The sequence below is a fragment of the Eulemur rufifrons genome, chromosome 7, assembly GCF_041146395.1.
Source record: "Eulemur rufifrons isolate Redbay chromosome 7, OSU_ERuf_1, whole genome shotgun sequence".
Classification (NCBI taxonomy): Eukaryota; Metazoa; Chordata; class Mammalia; order Primates; family Lemuridae; genus Eulemur; species Eulemur rufifrons.
In genome coordinates this window covers 52020241-52038414 of record NC_090989.1, presented here as the reverse complement: position 1 = coordinate 52038414, position 18174 = coordinate 52020241, and positions in this window count along the sequence as shown.

Genomic DNA, 18174 nt, shown 5'->3' with positions numbered 1-18174 from the left:
AGAAACTTCAGGAGAAACCAAACCTGCTGACAGCTTGATCTTGGACTTTTAACCTCCAGAACTGAGAAAACAAATTTCTGTTGTTTAAACCACTCCATCTGTGGTATTTTGCTAATGGCAGCCCTAGCAAATGAATACAGACGGGGAGAGATTGTGCAGGTCTTTTGCTTTGTTCAATCTACAGATGTCATTGAGAAAATGACATTTGAACAAAGACCTGAGAAAACAGTCACTCATATGGCTATTTGGGTGAGGGGCATTATGGTAGAGGTAAAAGTAATCCCAAAAGCTCTGAGATAGAAAGAGGCCAGTGTGGTTTGATACCTAAAAGCATTAGAAGATGAGGTCAGAAAGGGCGTGGAATAAGGAGGTAGTGGCAGATCACTGGAGGGAGGGGTTCTCAGAGGTTGCTGGGCCATATTGTGCACCAAAGGGATATTTCAAAAAATTGTGAGACATTTTGACATTACTATGACTCGGGTGGTGGTTTTGGCCTATAGTGGGTAGGTAACATTTATGTGAAAAGTGTAGTCATGCTCAGGATGGTTAAACCCAACAAGATATTTTTCTATATTCTGTGACTATGAAACACCTTATTGTTCATTCACATAGATGTAAAACTTTATTCATGCTAACTTCTAAATTCCATTAATAGCAAACTAGGTCATTGGGATCAACTCTCCATTAAAAACAAGTAATCATTTTAGATATTAATAAAATATATTTGATCAAATTTGGAAAGCTTTTATTCATATTTTTTCAAATATTTTTCTGCCTTAAACTCTCTCTCCTTGCCTTCTCGGAGTCCAATTTCATGTATGTTAGATTGCCTGATACTATATCATAAGTCACTGATGCTCTGTTTATTTAAAAAAAAAAAAAGTTTTTCTCAGTGTACTTTAAATCTGGATGATTCCTATTGACCTGTCTTCAGATTTACTGATTGTCTGTACTGTATGTCCAATCTACTGATAATCCTATCAAATAATTTCAGTTATTGTATTTTTCAATTCTAGGAATTTCATTTCATTCTTATGTATATTCCTCCTGAAATTTATGTTTTCATCCATTATATCTACCCTTAGTAGGATTCCTTATTTATTTATTATTTATGGTTATTTTAATTCCTTGTCTACTGATTCCAACATCTGTAGGTCTGTTTCTATTGATTTATGACAAAGGTGATATCGCAGAGCAGTGGTTTTAAGAATTTTTTTTTCCCAAGAAGGACTTGGGTATAACTACATGAAAAAAAAATTAGTCCTTATTTCACAGCATACTCCAAAATCAATTCTAGGTAGTTAGTAGGCTAAATGTTCAAAGAAAAAACGTTAAGTTTCCAAATGATAACATAGGAGAATGTCCTTGTCATCTTGGGGCAGGCAATGATTTCTTATACGTTAGCAAAGGCATGAAGCATGAAGGAAGATTGCTAAATTAGATTTCAATAAAAAATAAAGACTTATATTTGTAAAACTCTAACAATGAGATAGTTAAAATGCAAGCCATTGATAAGGAAATGGTGTTTGTTTGCAGCACTCATCTAGAATATGTAAGTCAAGTGGAAATCAAGTAGAAAAAGACTACCTAATAGAAAAATGGGTAAATGCCTAAAAGGCATGTTATTAAAAGGGATATCCAAGTGGTCAATAATCACATGAAAGATGTTTTTTATTATTAGTCATCAGAGAAGTATAAATTAAAGCCACATAAACACCAAATGTTGATGAGATGTGAAGCAATGAAAGCTCTCATCATACAAAGCCGGTAGGAGTGTAAAGTTGAAAAACTGCTTGGCACTATCACTATAGCTGACCATAAACATACCCTCTGTCCTAGCTATTCCACTTTTGGGTATGTTCCCAACAGAATTATGCATCCATGTAAATAAACATATGCAGAATAATGTTCACAGGAGTATTAATTGTAATAGCTCTAAACCTGGAAATAATCTAAATGTCCAGTATGAGCATGAGGGATCAGTCACAAAAGACCTCAACTCATATGATTCAGTTTTTGTAAAAGGTTCAGAATAGGCAAATCTACAGAGATAGAATGAAGATTGGTAGTTACTTGGGGATAGAAAGGATAGGGAGGTGGGGTTGGGGGGCAGTGATAGCTAAAGGGTCTAGGGCCGCTTTTCAGATGATAATAATGTTTTAAAATTGATTGTGGCAATGGTTGCACATATCTATGAATATACTAAAAAAACCCCATTGACTTGCACACTTTAAATAGATGAATTGTATGGTATGTGAATTATATCTCAATAAGGCTGTTATTAAGAAAAACTAACTGTAAAAAGGATAAATTGTGTATACTCCACAACTAAAATTCATACAGCACAAAATAAAATTTTAAAAAGAACTGTTACATGCAAGAACATGGATGAACTCAAATATAATATGGAGTGAAAGAAACCAAATACTATAGAATATTTACTGAATAATTCATTTCATGTGAAATTCAAGAACAGACAAAAGGCAGTGGTTATATTAGGAGAGAAGTTGCCACTGATTAGACAGGGGATGAAGGATGCTAGTAATAGTCTATTTCTTGATCTAGGTGGTGATTGCCGGTATATGTTTATGTTAGTCTTTGAAAGTTTATTGAACTCTATTTATAATTTGTACATTTTTCTGTATGCTGTATTCAACAAAAGTTTACTAAGAAATATTTTTAAAAATCCAATTATCCAATAAGTTGTCATATCCGTATGCATTGAAAGAAATAACTAAAAGAATACATAAACATTTTAACAGTTATTTTTCTCAGTTGCGATTATGGAGAATTTTTATTTTCTCCTATATACTTCTCAATATCTTCCAAATGACCATAGTGAACATATATTACATTTATCACTACAAAACAATGCTACCAAAATACAATTGTCTGCGATACTCTTGTATTTTATACTAAACTAATTTACTCAAAGTGTAGGGACTTTGGCTCTTGCTCCCAGATGGGAAGCTACTGACATTTTAGAGTGAAGGAGGGCAAGGCAGCTGTTCTGGGGGTTTCCTGTTGGCCTTGCTGGCCTTGCTGGGAACTCACCAGCAGCTACCCGCCCGGGAGGTGCAGAGGCGCAGGTGAGGGGATCCAAGAGATCTCCTGGGCACCTGGGCAAGCGAAGGGTCTCGGTCCTCACAGACCCACAGTCCTTACTGCGGAACTACGGTCGGGCTGGGAAGGGACGGAAAACTCAGTAGTCACTGACGCTCCAGCCTCGGCGCTGGGTAAAGTTAATGATTAGACTCCTTCATTGCGGGCTTCAAGTTCGTGTAAGGCTAGCCGCTAAGAGTGGTTTTTACAGTTTTACGAGGTTGTCAAACAAAGGCAAATACGCGACAGAGACTTCCTGACCTGCAAATTCTAAAATATTTGCTATATGGATCTTTACAGAAAAAGTCTGCGAACTCCTTGATTAAAAACTCTAGGCATAAAAATCTTAGGATATTTAAAAATTTTACCTGAGTATGCGCTTGCTGGCGAGGAGCCGGCCGTGGGATGAGTGTGCCCAGCGACACGTGGAACAGGCGATGTAGTACTGCCCAGGCTTCTCAGACAGAGCAAGTTGGAATCCACTAAAGAAAATTCACCTCTGAAAATCCAGACTCCAAGGGGATGGCCTGGCGCTTCCCGGCCGGGGGCTCCAAAAGGATGAGGATGCTCACTGTGTTCCTAAGCGGATCGCAAAGCAGGAGGGTTCGGGTCAGGGTCGTTATCACTCCTGGAGAAGCCAATGGAGCCCCCAAGGGAGTTTCTTCTCCCACCTCGGTTGTGGGCACCCAGAGCCGGCGCACCCGGGAACTTCGGGAGAGGCGCCGCGTGGGCGCGGCCGGCCGCCCTGCGCATGCGCAGTGCCACTCGCAGGCTCCTCCCACGGCGCGGGCTCGGCCGGGGCTCCGCACTCCCGGGGAGCGCGCGTCCTACCAAGGGGCCGAGTCTGAGGGCGGCCCGCGCGAAGGACTTAGGCTGTATTTTGAGAGTTAGTTGCGAACAACTCTTCACCCTTAAATATTGCCGACATGTGACCTACGCCAGTGACAATTTCTTTCCTAATATCTCAGTATGTATCCCCTAAGAATAAGGGATTGTCCTACATAAGCGTTTCTCAGCTACCGCGCTGTTGACATTGGGGCTGGATGATTCCTCTGGTGTTTTTTGTTTTTGTTTTTGTTTTTATATGTGTGTAGGGAATGACCTGTGCGAAACAATCGATGTTTAGCTGCATCCTTGGCCTCTACCTACTAGATGCCCGTAGCAACACCCCCCCTCCCAACTGTGACAACCAAACATGTCTCCAGACGTTTCCAAACGTGTGTGTGGTGGTGCTGGGGGTGCGGGGAGGTGAGCAAAATCTCTCCTATTGAGAACTACCGTCCTCAGCATCACAATACAATGATCATACTTAGGAAATGTAACTTGTTACATTACTGTAATATATCATTCATATTCAAATTGCCTCAATTTCTCTCAAATGTCCTTGTTTACCATATAGTTTGTAAAAAGCAAGGATCACCTAATAGATTTAGTTGTCAAGTCTCTTTAGCCTCAGTATAGAACAGTTCACCAGCTTTTTTTGTTTGTTTTTCCTAGCATTGACATTTTTGAAAAGTCTAGGACAGTGATCTTCCAGAATATCTTTCAGTTTGGATAGGCGAGCTTGGTTCCTTATTATAAGATTCATGATGAATACACACACACACACACACACACACACGCACACACGTATGCAAGAATTACCTATGTGATGTTATATCCAATTTTATCTATTTTCAAATGACTATTAAGCTGTTATTACATTTAATTTAAAACGTTGTCCCTGCCCCTAGCGATTTGAGCTACCATTTTTATCAAATACATAAATTTCCACATTGTATTTGGGTCTATATCTGTATTTTTTTCCATTGATCTGATTGTCTATTCATAATATACTGCTTTAATTACAGAGATTGTATATTTCAGTATTTAGTCTGAAATCTATTTTATTGAATTTCAGAATCTCAATTCTTTCTCTTTTTTTAATTTGTATACCTTACATATCCTTCCTTTTGTTATTAACATTTCTGAATAGTTTTATCTTAGGTGGGTCTTTGTCTTTTATATACGGTATAGAGTTGAGTTTTCCTTTGATCAACCTAATTTTTTCCCTTTTAATAATGGGGTTAAGCCCTCTATTGGCTTATATGTTTGGTCTCAGTTATCTCCTAAATTATATTTACATGTGTAATCTATACCATATTTGATCATGATAAGTGCCATTGAGGAAAATAAAAGAGAAAGGAGGGATAGAAAATGCTGGAGGGAATTTCCATTTTAAACAGGTAGTCAGGGGAGACTTCACCAAGAAGGTGATTTTGCACAAACACTTGAAGTAGATGAAGGAATGAAATCATTTGGATAAAGGAAGTAGTATTGTTCCTGATAGAGAGGAACAGCTAGGGCAGAGGCCCAAGGCACAAGAATATCTGGCGTGCTGTGAAGAACACCAGGGGAGCTAGTGTGACCAGTGCAGTAAGCCAGAAAACCGTGAGAGGTAAGGCCAGAGCTGACAGGCCAACAGGATCAGATAGGACCCTGTCAGTCTTAGGGATCGAGCAAATACTACCTACCCTGTTCGAGAGGAATTTTGGTCTCAGATATTGAAATAATACTTCTACTATACCACAGAAATGAATTAATACCTCTGTGGGAATACACTATTAACCCTGGGAATTCCATCCTAAGTAGGGAAGAAAGCCAGGCTTGTAGGTGTTATATTTTGGAGTGCAACTCAAATTGAGAGTAGTTTCATATTTGCTGATTTTGAGAGCTGGATTACTGAATACGTTTCCCAACCTGTATCATTGCAATGATGCCTGAATATATTCTTCATATCTCTGCTGTTTCAGTTTGTACTTTATATTCTACCTCCAGACACATCTGATATGGATCATAACTACAGCTTTTGGCTATTTTTCTGAAACTGTGCATTTACAGGGGAAAAATTTTATTGCAACATATGTATCAATGAAATGAATCTTGACTAACAAATGTTCAAGAAGCATAAAAACATTAAAATTCTATACTCAGAAGCTTGAGTAAAGGTCAGAAAGATGATAGAATTTTAAAATATTCTTTTAAAAAGTCAAATATTTGGCTTAAAACAGGTTTTTGGTTTGGTTTTTTCTTTTGATAAATCTGTTTTAATGGAAAACTAGCAAAGAAAATAGAATGAAATGGGTGAGAGAGAGAGGCAGAGGGAGGAATAGGGATGAATTGAGTCTGTAATACAGAAAAACTGTGTCCAAGATGGGAATGGAGAAGGGACAAACTTTACATGTACAGATATACGCAGGATTACTTTTTGTCTTTATGTGTTTCTTTTGGAAGCATTTTAATTTTCTCTTTCCCTTTTCCTCCTTTTTTTCCCCTTTACCTTTCTTTTCCTTAAGCTAAGCTGTCACAGTGAAGTACTGTGACTAAGTCACAACTCATAGAGAAAACTGAACGGTGCATTGTAAAATAGGACACAAAACAAAAGACTTCATCTGAGAGCTGAGATCATCGCGGCCGGCGTACACAGACCCACTGCAATAATTCAACAGTGTTTCTCAGAGCCCAGGACAGTTTCTGCAATTCTTGGTATGCTATTGCCCCCTGCTGCTCACATCGAAGCACTGACCGAAGAAATTAAGATTTTTGTAACATTGCACAGGCTTTAGTGCAATGTTAGCATGCTGCCAAAGAAAGTTAGCAAAGTAGTTAGAAGATTTAAACAGAATAATTTAAGGAATTGCTTTCTAAAAAGCTGAATATCAAAGAAATTACAAAGCAGTTTTTCCTACTCCCTAGTATGTTGAAAAGAAATCTGATTCAGTTATTTAGCTAATCTGGTTTCCTTTTTAAGTTTCTGAGGGGAGCAGAGCACAAGGCAATTGAGGTAGCTTAGATATAAATTGATAAAGAGAGCAGGGAGTAGATAGAGAAGGAGGGGGGTCATGAATAATTTACATACAGCAAGGGTAAAGCACTTCAGTTCTGAACAGATCATTTACATTCCTGGGTGGGGGGTGATCTGGCAGAGACAGGCTGCCTGTAAGAGCCTGGACTGGCCATTTCTGAGCCTCAGTTCTTCTGCGTCTTGTTCTTGGGTTTGATCATGGAAACCTCTCAGAACCATTAGGATGTGAGTTGGGGCCTCTGAGGCAGAGCAGAGGTACATAATCCTTGAAGCTGATTTCTTGGCTTATTCTGCAATTTCTAAAGAAGTCAGGGGCTGTCTCCTGGGTGGAAGTCAGCCCATGTACAAATGTATACATGTGAGCATGTGAGTTGCATGTTATGCGTTCCATGTTTTAAGCTTCTAGTACTCATGGACTGCTAGTTTCTGCACACCAGAGTTTCCAGTGGGGTGAAGTAATAAGGTGCCAGGGTCTCCTCTTACTTGGAAAAAGCAGTTTAGAAGCTGTGGGCCTTGCTTCAGCATTTGGTTTTTGCCTGGGCTCTTTTTCCATGAGGAACATGATTAAAGAAGATTCTTTTAATATTTGGAAAATTAAATGTATCCCTGTTATGATAAACCTAGAAATCCAGCCTGAACTGCTCTTGAAAGATTTAGTTTTTGCTGTAAATAATACTAAGATTGTCACTTCTAAAACTTCTGAAGTTCTCTACTTCAAAGGCACAATGATGGATTTTAAGAAACAAAAATTTGAGAAAACATTTACGTGGTTTATTTTAGGTAACAATTAATATGCTGATTCCTTAATGCTTGGGGTAGTTATATTCACAGCATTGGTTTCAGTGCTATCATTTTCTTTTTCTTTTGTATGGCATATTAATGTTTGTCTATATTCTCACTTAGATTTATATTTCTCCACTATGACAATCTTAAAGATGTGGAGAAAAATAGGACAGTGTCTTTAAGACTTGTTATAGTAATTTAGAAAAATGTAGAACAATAACATGATAATCATGTAAGAGCGTGGCCCAGAGTAGGGAAATCATTTCCCCATTCCATTTCATTTTATCATCCTACTCCATTCCATTCCATTTCATTTGTCTTCTCTTTACTGTTTCATTTTACTTGTATTAATATTTAAATTTCAAATCAAGAATGCTAATTATCCTTTTAGTGTATTTTTCTCAATCCCTAGTACTCTAGGACTTCTGTAGTTTGCATATATTTGCAATACATATTTTACTGAATGAACACCATGTACTTATTAATTACCTAGCACTATGCTGCTCTTGTGTAAACCAGATGTACATTCGATTTCGACAGAGGATAAAAGTAAGTTGTGGGGAATTTATATGGACCTGAAGGAAGAATGAGGAATATTTATTTGTTTTCAAATAGGGGCAATGAGAACTTTGTTAATGAAAAAGCCATAGGTATCAGAGGAAATATCCCTCTTTAATGGTTTTCTTATGTTGCTAATATGTATCAATTTTTAACACTTCTGCCTGTGCAATTCCTCATCAGGTCTGTGTACATGCACTGACTGAAGATAGGGTAGAAACGTGCATGTTTGATTAATCCCGGAGAACAAATGAATATGAGGCCTATCTTACCAGTGTTTTATGATGCAAACTTCATCGTTTATTGGAGCTTGCTTATGCCTTCTTAACCGTCTACAACTCAAATTTTATGCTCCCATTTAATTGTTCTGCTTATACTAATATCTAACAAAATTGTAGGCATAAATGGTTATAAAATTTCACTTAGTTACTGAGAAATGGATCTTCTCTGCAAGTGCACTGTGGAGTATACTATGGAGTCATATTTATATTCTCCTTTCTCCCCCTTCTGAAGTTCTAGGGACTCCACATAGAAAGTTTGGAACTATTTTCTAAGTGGCAGTGGTGGAAATTAGGGTGGAGGAAGCTCACAGGGTTTTAAAAAATGTTGACAATAACTAGTTTCAAGGCCTCTTAATTCTTATATTTTGTGATCCTCCTTCACATCAGACATTGCCTAAAGTATGTTTTTAAAAAGTGCTAACTTTTGAATTTCATGTGTGGGGTAGTTTACTGTCTAATATAAACACCAGGAAACATTTTGTGAGTGCTTCGTTGTGCAGATTGCTGGAATGGATGCTGATTGCAGAGAACTACACAGACTGTGTCCCCATACTCAAGTTATTTATAATAGAATGTGAGATGAAAATTTAAAAAAAGTCTAAAACACAGAATTAGAAGAAAAGGTGAGTAAGGTATTTAGCATTTTACTTCTATTTCAGTACAGTGTTTCTTGGGAGGCTTGGGAGGCAGGGTAGAGTGGTTAAAAATGTTCAAGGAACAAACTTTTGTCTTCAATTATCCACCTCAAAAGTTGGAATTCGTAAGTGTACATCCCCTCTATACATACAGCAAAGAATCAACTTTTCTCTACCCACACCCCCACCTCTCACTTAAGCCTGGGTCTTCTCTGTCTGGATGGTTGAAAAACAGTGGAAATTGTTAGAGCTCCTTATAACTGATCATCTTTGCAAAGCCAGATAGATAGATATGGTTGAGATTTAGAAAAAATATGGTCCATATGACTGAAAAAAAATTGTTACTGAGATGCTGAAAATATGTGATTAAATGGCCCTAATAGATATCACAAATAATTTATGTATCTTTTAAGCTGGTCAGCATGAGGTTTGTATTTAAATGGCGTCTTCACTCAATTCAAATTGCCTTAGGCTTCTGGGTATTTAAAAATATTTTGTATTCATGAACATTTATTTTATAATTGATGTGGATATTTGCTTATAGCCCAAGTCTAATTTGTAAGCTGGAAAGTTCATTTATTTATTCATTTCACATCTATTATATATTTACTGTGAGCCAAGTATGATGGTAAGGATTAGTTTTTAAGTTAATTTATTTTAATTTATTTATTTTTAAAGTTTCAGAATATCATGGGGGTACAAACGTTTTGGTTACATAAATTGCTTTTGTACCATTTGCGTCAAAGATATAAGTGTGCCCATCTCCCAGATAGTGTGCATTGTACGCATTAGGTGTGAATCTACCCATCCCCACCTCTCTCCTCCCACCTGCTTGATTTTCGATGAACGTGATTTCCATATGTGCACATAAGTGTTGATTGATTGGTTCCAATTTAATGCTGAACACATGTGGTATTTGTTTTTCCATTCTTATGATACTTCACTTAGAATAATGGTCTCCAGTTCCAGCCAGGTTAATACAAGAGATATTAGTTCACCATTTTTTTTTTTGGCTGAGTAGTATGGTTTTTAAGTTCATTTTAAAGCTTACTTGTATTATTATGAGCTCTATTTACCTAAATTCTAAGAAATCCTGTGTGCAGAACCCCACAAAGATCAGAGCCTCATCAATTGGGCCCATTATACTTTGTCTAGATCTCTATTGCTGCACTTACCACACTTTTTTTTTTTTACATTAATTTTGCCTGTTGGAATAAGGGTGGAGCATGGACTGTCACTATGTCCTCAGCATCTAACACAAAACTTGCAACATAATGGAAACTCAAAAAGGGTGGTTTGGAAAATAAAGCACCATGTGTACATGCATTGCTCTTTCTGAGAACATTTTTTATTTTCATTGGGTGTTAAGGCCATTTCACACTCTGGGATATGCATATTAATAGTATATGTGTAAATATGTGCCTTTGAAGATTGTTAAGTGTTTCACATTTTGCACTTAATGACTGCATGGTACTACCTACTTTTCTCCTAGGAAAAGTCAAAATTTTTTCTTTAAAACCTCTTATTATCTTAATATCTTTCTTCAATAATTTGACTGAATATTGATCTGAAGCACTTTAACATCATAGTGAAATCTGATTCAAGTCATTTTTGTAGTAATTAGACTTTAGGGTTCAGATTAAATATTTGGTTGATATTTATGAGAGCAACTATTTTATACTAATCCTAAGAATATTTTCCAGTTTTTCTGGTAGGTAAAATCAGGCTTTGGAAAAGCAGTTCTTGTCTGGGAGAGACTAATGATGGATTTGCCAAGAAATTTTTCTTAGCCGTCTAGTATTAGTTGTTTTCTATGTATTCAGTGGCTTTATGTTCACATAAATACATTTTATGAGTGCTTTGAGTATGAAACAGTGCTGAAAGGAGACAGCAGTAATATGCAGCCAGAATTAACGTGAAATTCCTGATCATTCTCATTTAGGATGGGAATAAATGTGGTACTTTGGAGCAAAATTTCTGGCTATGCACTTATTAAATATCTCATACAGGATTGTCATTTACCATTGAGTAGACTGTGCACTGCACAAAGAAATACATCTAAAGCGTGTGCTATTTATACCATAGATTATAAGTTTGAATATTTATTGAGGTGATTTTATGGGCAGTAAAGTTTTTTGTTTTAATGAAATCAGTATATAATGACAAATTTTGTGACAGATGGAAATAAAATGTCTTGAGGAAGAGATACCTTGTTTTTAAAATGCACCCAAAGGCTCTGTACATGCTAGTCATGGCCTGAACTTGAACAAGTTCCATAACTCCTTTGGCTTTAATTTGGTGATATTAAACCTACCTTGCTAACTTGGCTGTAAGTATTAGATATGCCTGGCACATAGTCAGTGTTAAATAAATGCTTTTGAATGACTACGAAAGCACCGAGCATAATGCCTGTGATAAAGGTTTGATTACAACTCACTTTTGCCTTGAATAAGGGAAATTTTAGAGAATTAATAGCATATGTGTAAATATATGCCTTTGAAGATTGTTAAGTGTTTCACATTTTGGACTTAATGACTGCATGGTACTACCTAAAATGTTCCTAATGAAATGTTTGGGATTCTTCTTTATTTACCTGAGGAGTACCCATCTAGCGTAAAGGAAATTATGACTATGTGACACATTGAAAGGAAAAATTAGTGACTCATAGTTGAGCTTCTTTTGGAATCCTAAAAATACTGGAATCTTAGGTCTGAAAGGGACCATTTAATACAAACTATCATCATGTAATTGAATTTTCCTTTATTTATCAAATATATTAATGTATTGATCAGTTACTATATGGTAGAAACTGTGCTATGCACTAGGGCTATAAAGATAAATAAGGTACTCTTATCGAGAAGTTATAAGGCTTTGCGTGAACATTTCCAGGGACAATTCACAATTTTATAAATTTACTTTTAGGTATCTCTCTTATGACAGTACAAAATCTGTCTTCCTATAATGTTCATTTATTGGTTTAGCCTTTCTCTTTCAGGCACATCTAAGTAAGTGTGATTCTTTATTAGAAAAGTCTTTCTTATATGTTAAGGTAATTGAGTTTCTTCTGAAACTTCTGTTCTTCAAGTTAAACATCACTATATTCCTCTGCTGTTCCTTAAGCCTCCTCACCATCTCTCTCACTTCCCTGAATGCCTTCCAGGTTGTCTGCTAAGATCTGGTTCCCAGTAGGGTATCCAGGGCTCCAGGTGTAGACCAGCCATCACTGGACAATCGCTTCCTGCATTTCAGAAATAGTCTCTCAAATCTCTGGCATGATTTATATTCATAACCATCTGATCAGTATGTACGATAAGATGTCTCATCCCTATCATTATTTTTAAAATTACATTTATTTTGCACATGTTACCATATAAGGTGTGTTTTGGAAAAAGACAGATGGCCTCTCTAATTTCTTGAGGAGCTTCTCATACACTATTTCCAACAATCAAGATAAGAACAATGAAGAGGGCAACCTTTCTAGAGCTCTAGGTTATTGAATTACCATTTGGAAGTCACTTTTGGTCCAGTTAATTAAAGCCACAGTAATTCATACAATTTATGACAGCTAAGTGGTAGGTAGTTAAGGAAAGACTACTATAGCTTTGCAGTTCTGTTTCTGTAAATTACTATCTCACTTACTTAAACCAAATATTTTTTTCCTTTTTAATGAACAAAGAACGTGATGGGGAAAGAATCATTCTGCTCTTGACTCTAAGCACTTACTAAAAAAACTTAATATCTGTTCACTTTTTTTAAAGTTAACAAATACATGAAACACTGTTTGTACCAGGTATAATTTGGCTCAACATTTGGGACAATTAACCCTGCCTAGCTAAATACTAGATGCCAGTTATAACTCAGCCACATTTTATAAGTATGTAGACGGCCTTGCTTTGTTTCTTATGGTGGAAAGAAAGGACAAAACGAGGTATAGTAATTAATTGAAAGATGGAGACAGGGAAGAGACCTCTACCTAAATAAAGGGTGAGTATTTGAAAGCAGTAGGGGAGAGAACTGGAACTGGATGGGTGGTATATTGGGTTCCTAGGGCTGCCATAATAAATTACTACAAACATTGTGGCTTAATAAAAATTTATTTTTTCATAGTCAGGAGGCCAGAAGTTCAAAATCAAGGTTTTGGCAAGGCCATGCTCCCTCCAAAGGCACTAGAGAAGAATCCTCCCTTTTCTCTTCCTAGCTTTGGTGGTTCTTGGCAATCCTTTGATTTATATATGCATCACTCCAATCTCTGCCTTTGTCTTCACGTGGCCTTTTTTCCTCTGTCTCCTATGTATCTCTGTGTCCAAATCTCTCTCTCCTTTTTCCTCTTATAGATAGCAGTCATTAGATTAGGGCCCAACCTAATCTAGCATGACCTCACCTTAAGTTGATTACATCTTTAAAAACCGTATTTCCAAAGAAGGTTGCAGTTACAAGTACTGAGGTATCTTAGTTTGTTTGTGCTTCTATAACAAAATAGCACAGTCTGGGTATTTTATAAGGAACAGAGGTTTATTTCCCACAGTTTTAGGGCCTGGGAAGTCCAAGATCAAGGTACCAGCAGGTTCATTGTCTGATGAGAGTCCAGTCTATGTTTCCAAGATGGCCCCTTGAAGGCTGCATCCCCCAGACAGGAAGAATGTTGTGTCCTCATGTTGCAGAAGGTAAAAAGGCAAAAAGGGATGAACTCTCCTCATCGAGCACTTTTAAAGGACACCTAACTCCATTTATGAGGGAGGAGCCCTTATAGCCTAATCACCTCTGAGAGGCCCCACCTCCTAATACGATCACGTTGGCAATACCTGAATTTCGGAGGGGGCACTTTTAAACCATAGCAAGGGATTAGGACTTGAACATACCTTCTTGGGGGACACAATGCAACCTACGACAGATGGGATGGCATTGAATCATGGAACACTTTAAATGACAGGTAGAAGGGTATAAATTCTATTTATGAGCAGGGGACTAATAAAAAGTTTAAGTGAGGGTACTAATGTAGTTATTATAGGAAGGTCAGGTGTAGTGTGCTGTAGTATGGTGAATTGAAAATGCAGTTTAGAGGCTAGGATGTTAATGAGGAGTATATCACAGTGTTCCAGGAATAAAGTGAAGTAAAGGAAAATGAATAAAGGAAGATGTGGAAGAATGTATTTTTCAAAAACGGCTGCAGCAGTGTCTCTCATACCACTTGCTCTTTGCCATGAGACCGTCTCGCAGTGTTTATCAACAGGTGGTGTCTTTCTGTACACGTGAATCGGGGCAGACCCATTGACTGTTTTGACCCATAGAATATGGTGAAAGTGACACCTTGACAATTATGTGCATAGACCTTATATGCCCCTTTTTTACTCTGAGACCATCAAGGTGTGAGAAACCTGAGCCATGGAGCCATGTAGAGAGGCCCCAGAGGCAGGGCTGGAATGAGGGAGAGACAAGACAGGTGCCTTGGGAATAAAATTTAAGGAGGTGAACTCAGGTATACTTGCGTGACATTGAGAAGGAATATCTCCTTAAATTTTTCACCCAAGGCACCTCTCTTACCTCACCCTAGTCCTGGCACTGCCTAGAGGATGATATGCCGTGTGGTGTGAGACAGACACCATGGAGCACCCTGGAGGTACATGACATTTAAGTGAGAGGAAGCCATCTTGGACATTGATCAGGGATGAACCAGCAAGCTGAGCCCTCCTGAACTTCTCATCCAAAAAATCTTGAGTGAAACAAAATGGTTGTTTTAAGCCACTAAGTATTGGAGTAGTTTGTTATGCAAAAATAATTTACCCAGAACACCCCCATGTCTTGCCAGTATTACTTGGAACAAATAGTTGACTGAGAAATACTATTTACTGAAATTTGATAGAGCTGAATATGTTTGATAGCTATTTAGGGGGAAAGGATGCAGGAAGTGATGACAGAGATTATAGTGAGTGGCAATCTAGGAAATAGAATTACTTACTTTTTCAGTTGCTGCTTAGGCTACATAGCTGTAGAACTTGTAACGTTTGAGGTTGGCCAGAACAAAAAGATACACACGCTCATCATTTGAGTCTTTATAGAAATAAAATCCATGTCTGTTCTGATCTATGCCATGCAGAGAGCTGTGAAATTCTCATTTTAAAGCAAATGGTATGAATTCTGATGCTAAATGAATAAAATTTTCCATGGATCTCATTAGCCCTCATGTGGGAAGGAGGAGAGTCAATATAGCTATTTCTTCTTGGGTTTGTCTGAACAAATCAAGCTTTGAATGAAAGGTTTATTTTTATAAAGGCTGAATTTACTAATTTTCATTGAGTAACAGTAATTTAATAGTAATTTACACATTCTTTTGAGTGGTTGTTGGCACATTTATTTATTTTCCTTTGAGGCCTTTTTCTAATTATTTGTAAACAAGGCTGAAAAAAAAGTAAATTCCCCCCCAAAATTAAGAAAGGGACTGGTAGAGAAGGCATACTACATGTAAAATTAAAATATAGTGGATATTTTAAAAAGCCGTTAGTCCATTTTATAGGTTTCTCTGCTTGCTCCTACAAATGCATAGTAAGTAAAGATTTCCCAGCCCATTATTCATTTTTACAGGATGTTTGACATTTTTATGACCTCCTAGAGTACTTATAATCTGTACTACACAATTTAGCACCTAATTATATTCTATTCATTATTATATCATTATAAGATTCTTGTCCCCTCAAGTAGATTATATGATCTTAAAAGGCAGGGACCATGTCTTATATTTCTATATTCACTTTCCAACTAGCATAGTGCTGAACACAGTATCCAGTTGGGGAAATTTTAATTGATAGAAGCATATTAAATACTTCTAGTCCTTCAATTTTCAATGAATGTATCTGTGGAGCACATGTTGTGGTTCTGGAGTTAAGGTATAGAGATAGGCAAGTTACTTTTTCTTTGCCCAAGGAGTTTGTCAACAAGTGGAAGTACCAAAGTGAGGGATTGATTGGAGTGATACAGTGACTTCCTTTCTTTTTTTTTTTTTTTGCTTTAGTATCAGGGAAGATGAAAAGCAGACAACCATGAGCCATTGTGCTACCATTATCATTTTGATGTAGATGGATGATTGGCATTTATTTTTCTCTTCATTTCTCCAGTTGGACAAAACAACCAATGCCATTTGACCCAAGGGCTCTCACTGGGCTGCATATCTAGATGAAATGGGTTGGCAAGCCTTAGCTTTCTCTTGTTTTGAATGAGCATGTTTCTCAGGGTATCCCATCCACATTTTTTAAATTGTGGTAAAAAACACATAACATAAAGTTTAACATTTTAACCAGTCTTAAGTATATACAGCTTAGTGGCATTAAGTACATTTACATTGTTGTGCAATCATCACTACCATCATCTCTAGAACTTTTTCATAATCCCAAACTGAAACTCCATACCCATTAAAAAATACCTCCCAGGCTGGGCGCGGTGGCTCATGCCTGTAATCCTAGCACTCTGGGAGGCTGAGGTGGGAGGATTGCTCAAGGTCAGGAGTTCAAGACCAGCAAGAGCGAGTCCCCATCTCTACTAAAAATAGAAAGAAATTAGCTGGACAACTAAAAATGTATAGAAAAACTTAGCCAGGCATGGTGGTGCATGCCTGTAGTCCCAGCTACTCAGGAGGCTGAGGCAGAAGGATTGCTTGAGCCCAGGAGTTTGAGGTTGCTGTGAGCTGGGCTGACACCATGGCACTCTAGCCCAAGCAACAGAGTGAGACTCTGTCTCCAAAAAAAAAATACCTCCCAATTCCTCCATACTTCTAATCCCTGGTACCCAGTGTTCTACTTTCTTTTTTTTTTTTTTTCAGCATATTATGGGTATACAAATGTTTAGGTTACATATATGGCCTTTGCCCCACCTGAGTCAGAGCTTCAAGTGTGTCCATGCCCCAGACGGTGCGCACCGCCTCCATTAGGCCACTATTGTACTTTCTATCTCTATGAATTTGACTGCTCTAGATGATTCATATAAGTGGAATCATATAGTATTTGCCCTTTTGTGTCTGGTTTATCTCACTTAGCATAAGGTTTTCAAGGTTCATTCAAATTTTATCATGTGTCAGAATCCATTCCCTTTTAAGGCTGCATAATCATCCACTGTATGTACATACATATTTTGTTTAACCATTCATCCATTGGTGGACACTTGGTTGTTTCCACCTTTTGGCTATGCTGCTATGGATACTGATGTGCAGATACTGATCCACATTACTCTGAGCACCAGTACAGATTTGATGCTCATGGTGAGCGAAGTACCCTTCTTAGCCATTAAAATACCTGGAAGGATCAGTGCATCTCTGGAATTTCATAACTGAATTCAGACCTAAATACTCGTCAGGAAAATGTAGTCTGACAACATTTTTTTGATTAGAACCATGAGCAATACTGGCATTCAGTACATATATCTTGTTTATCTATCCTTTAGAGCGCATCCTATCTCCATTTTCCTACTCTGTCACAACTCCCAGGTATGTCCTCACCACTGTGCAGCAGGACTACCTCAGTCACCGTCTAAGTAGTCTATCTAACTAGTCGTCCCCTTTCCAGCTTTTCTGATAAAGCACTACTTTGATTGTTTTACATTCCTGAACAAAAACTTTCAGGGACTTCCCATCACATACAGGGCAAAACCTAAAGCCTGGCATCATAGGCCTCTGGGAATCTGTCACCAGCTTACCTTTCAGGCCCTCCTTCTCTCATGTCCTTGTGTAAATTCCACCTCAAGTCAAAATTGCCTTCTTATTATCCTCTGAACAAATCATCATTTTCTTGGCTTTTCTCATTGCTGTTCTCTCCATCATGTATAAACATTTTGATGCTGCCTTCAAGTTTTAGCTAAAATACCAGTGTCTCTGCTAACTCTTTTTTTCCAACATGTTTGGAAATGATTGCCTGCTCTTTTGGATATATGTGTACTTACTGTAAGATTAACCATGTTAATGATGTTTTGTAATAGCTGACATTTTTTG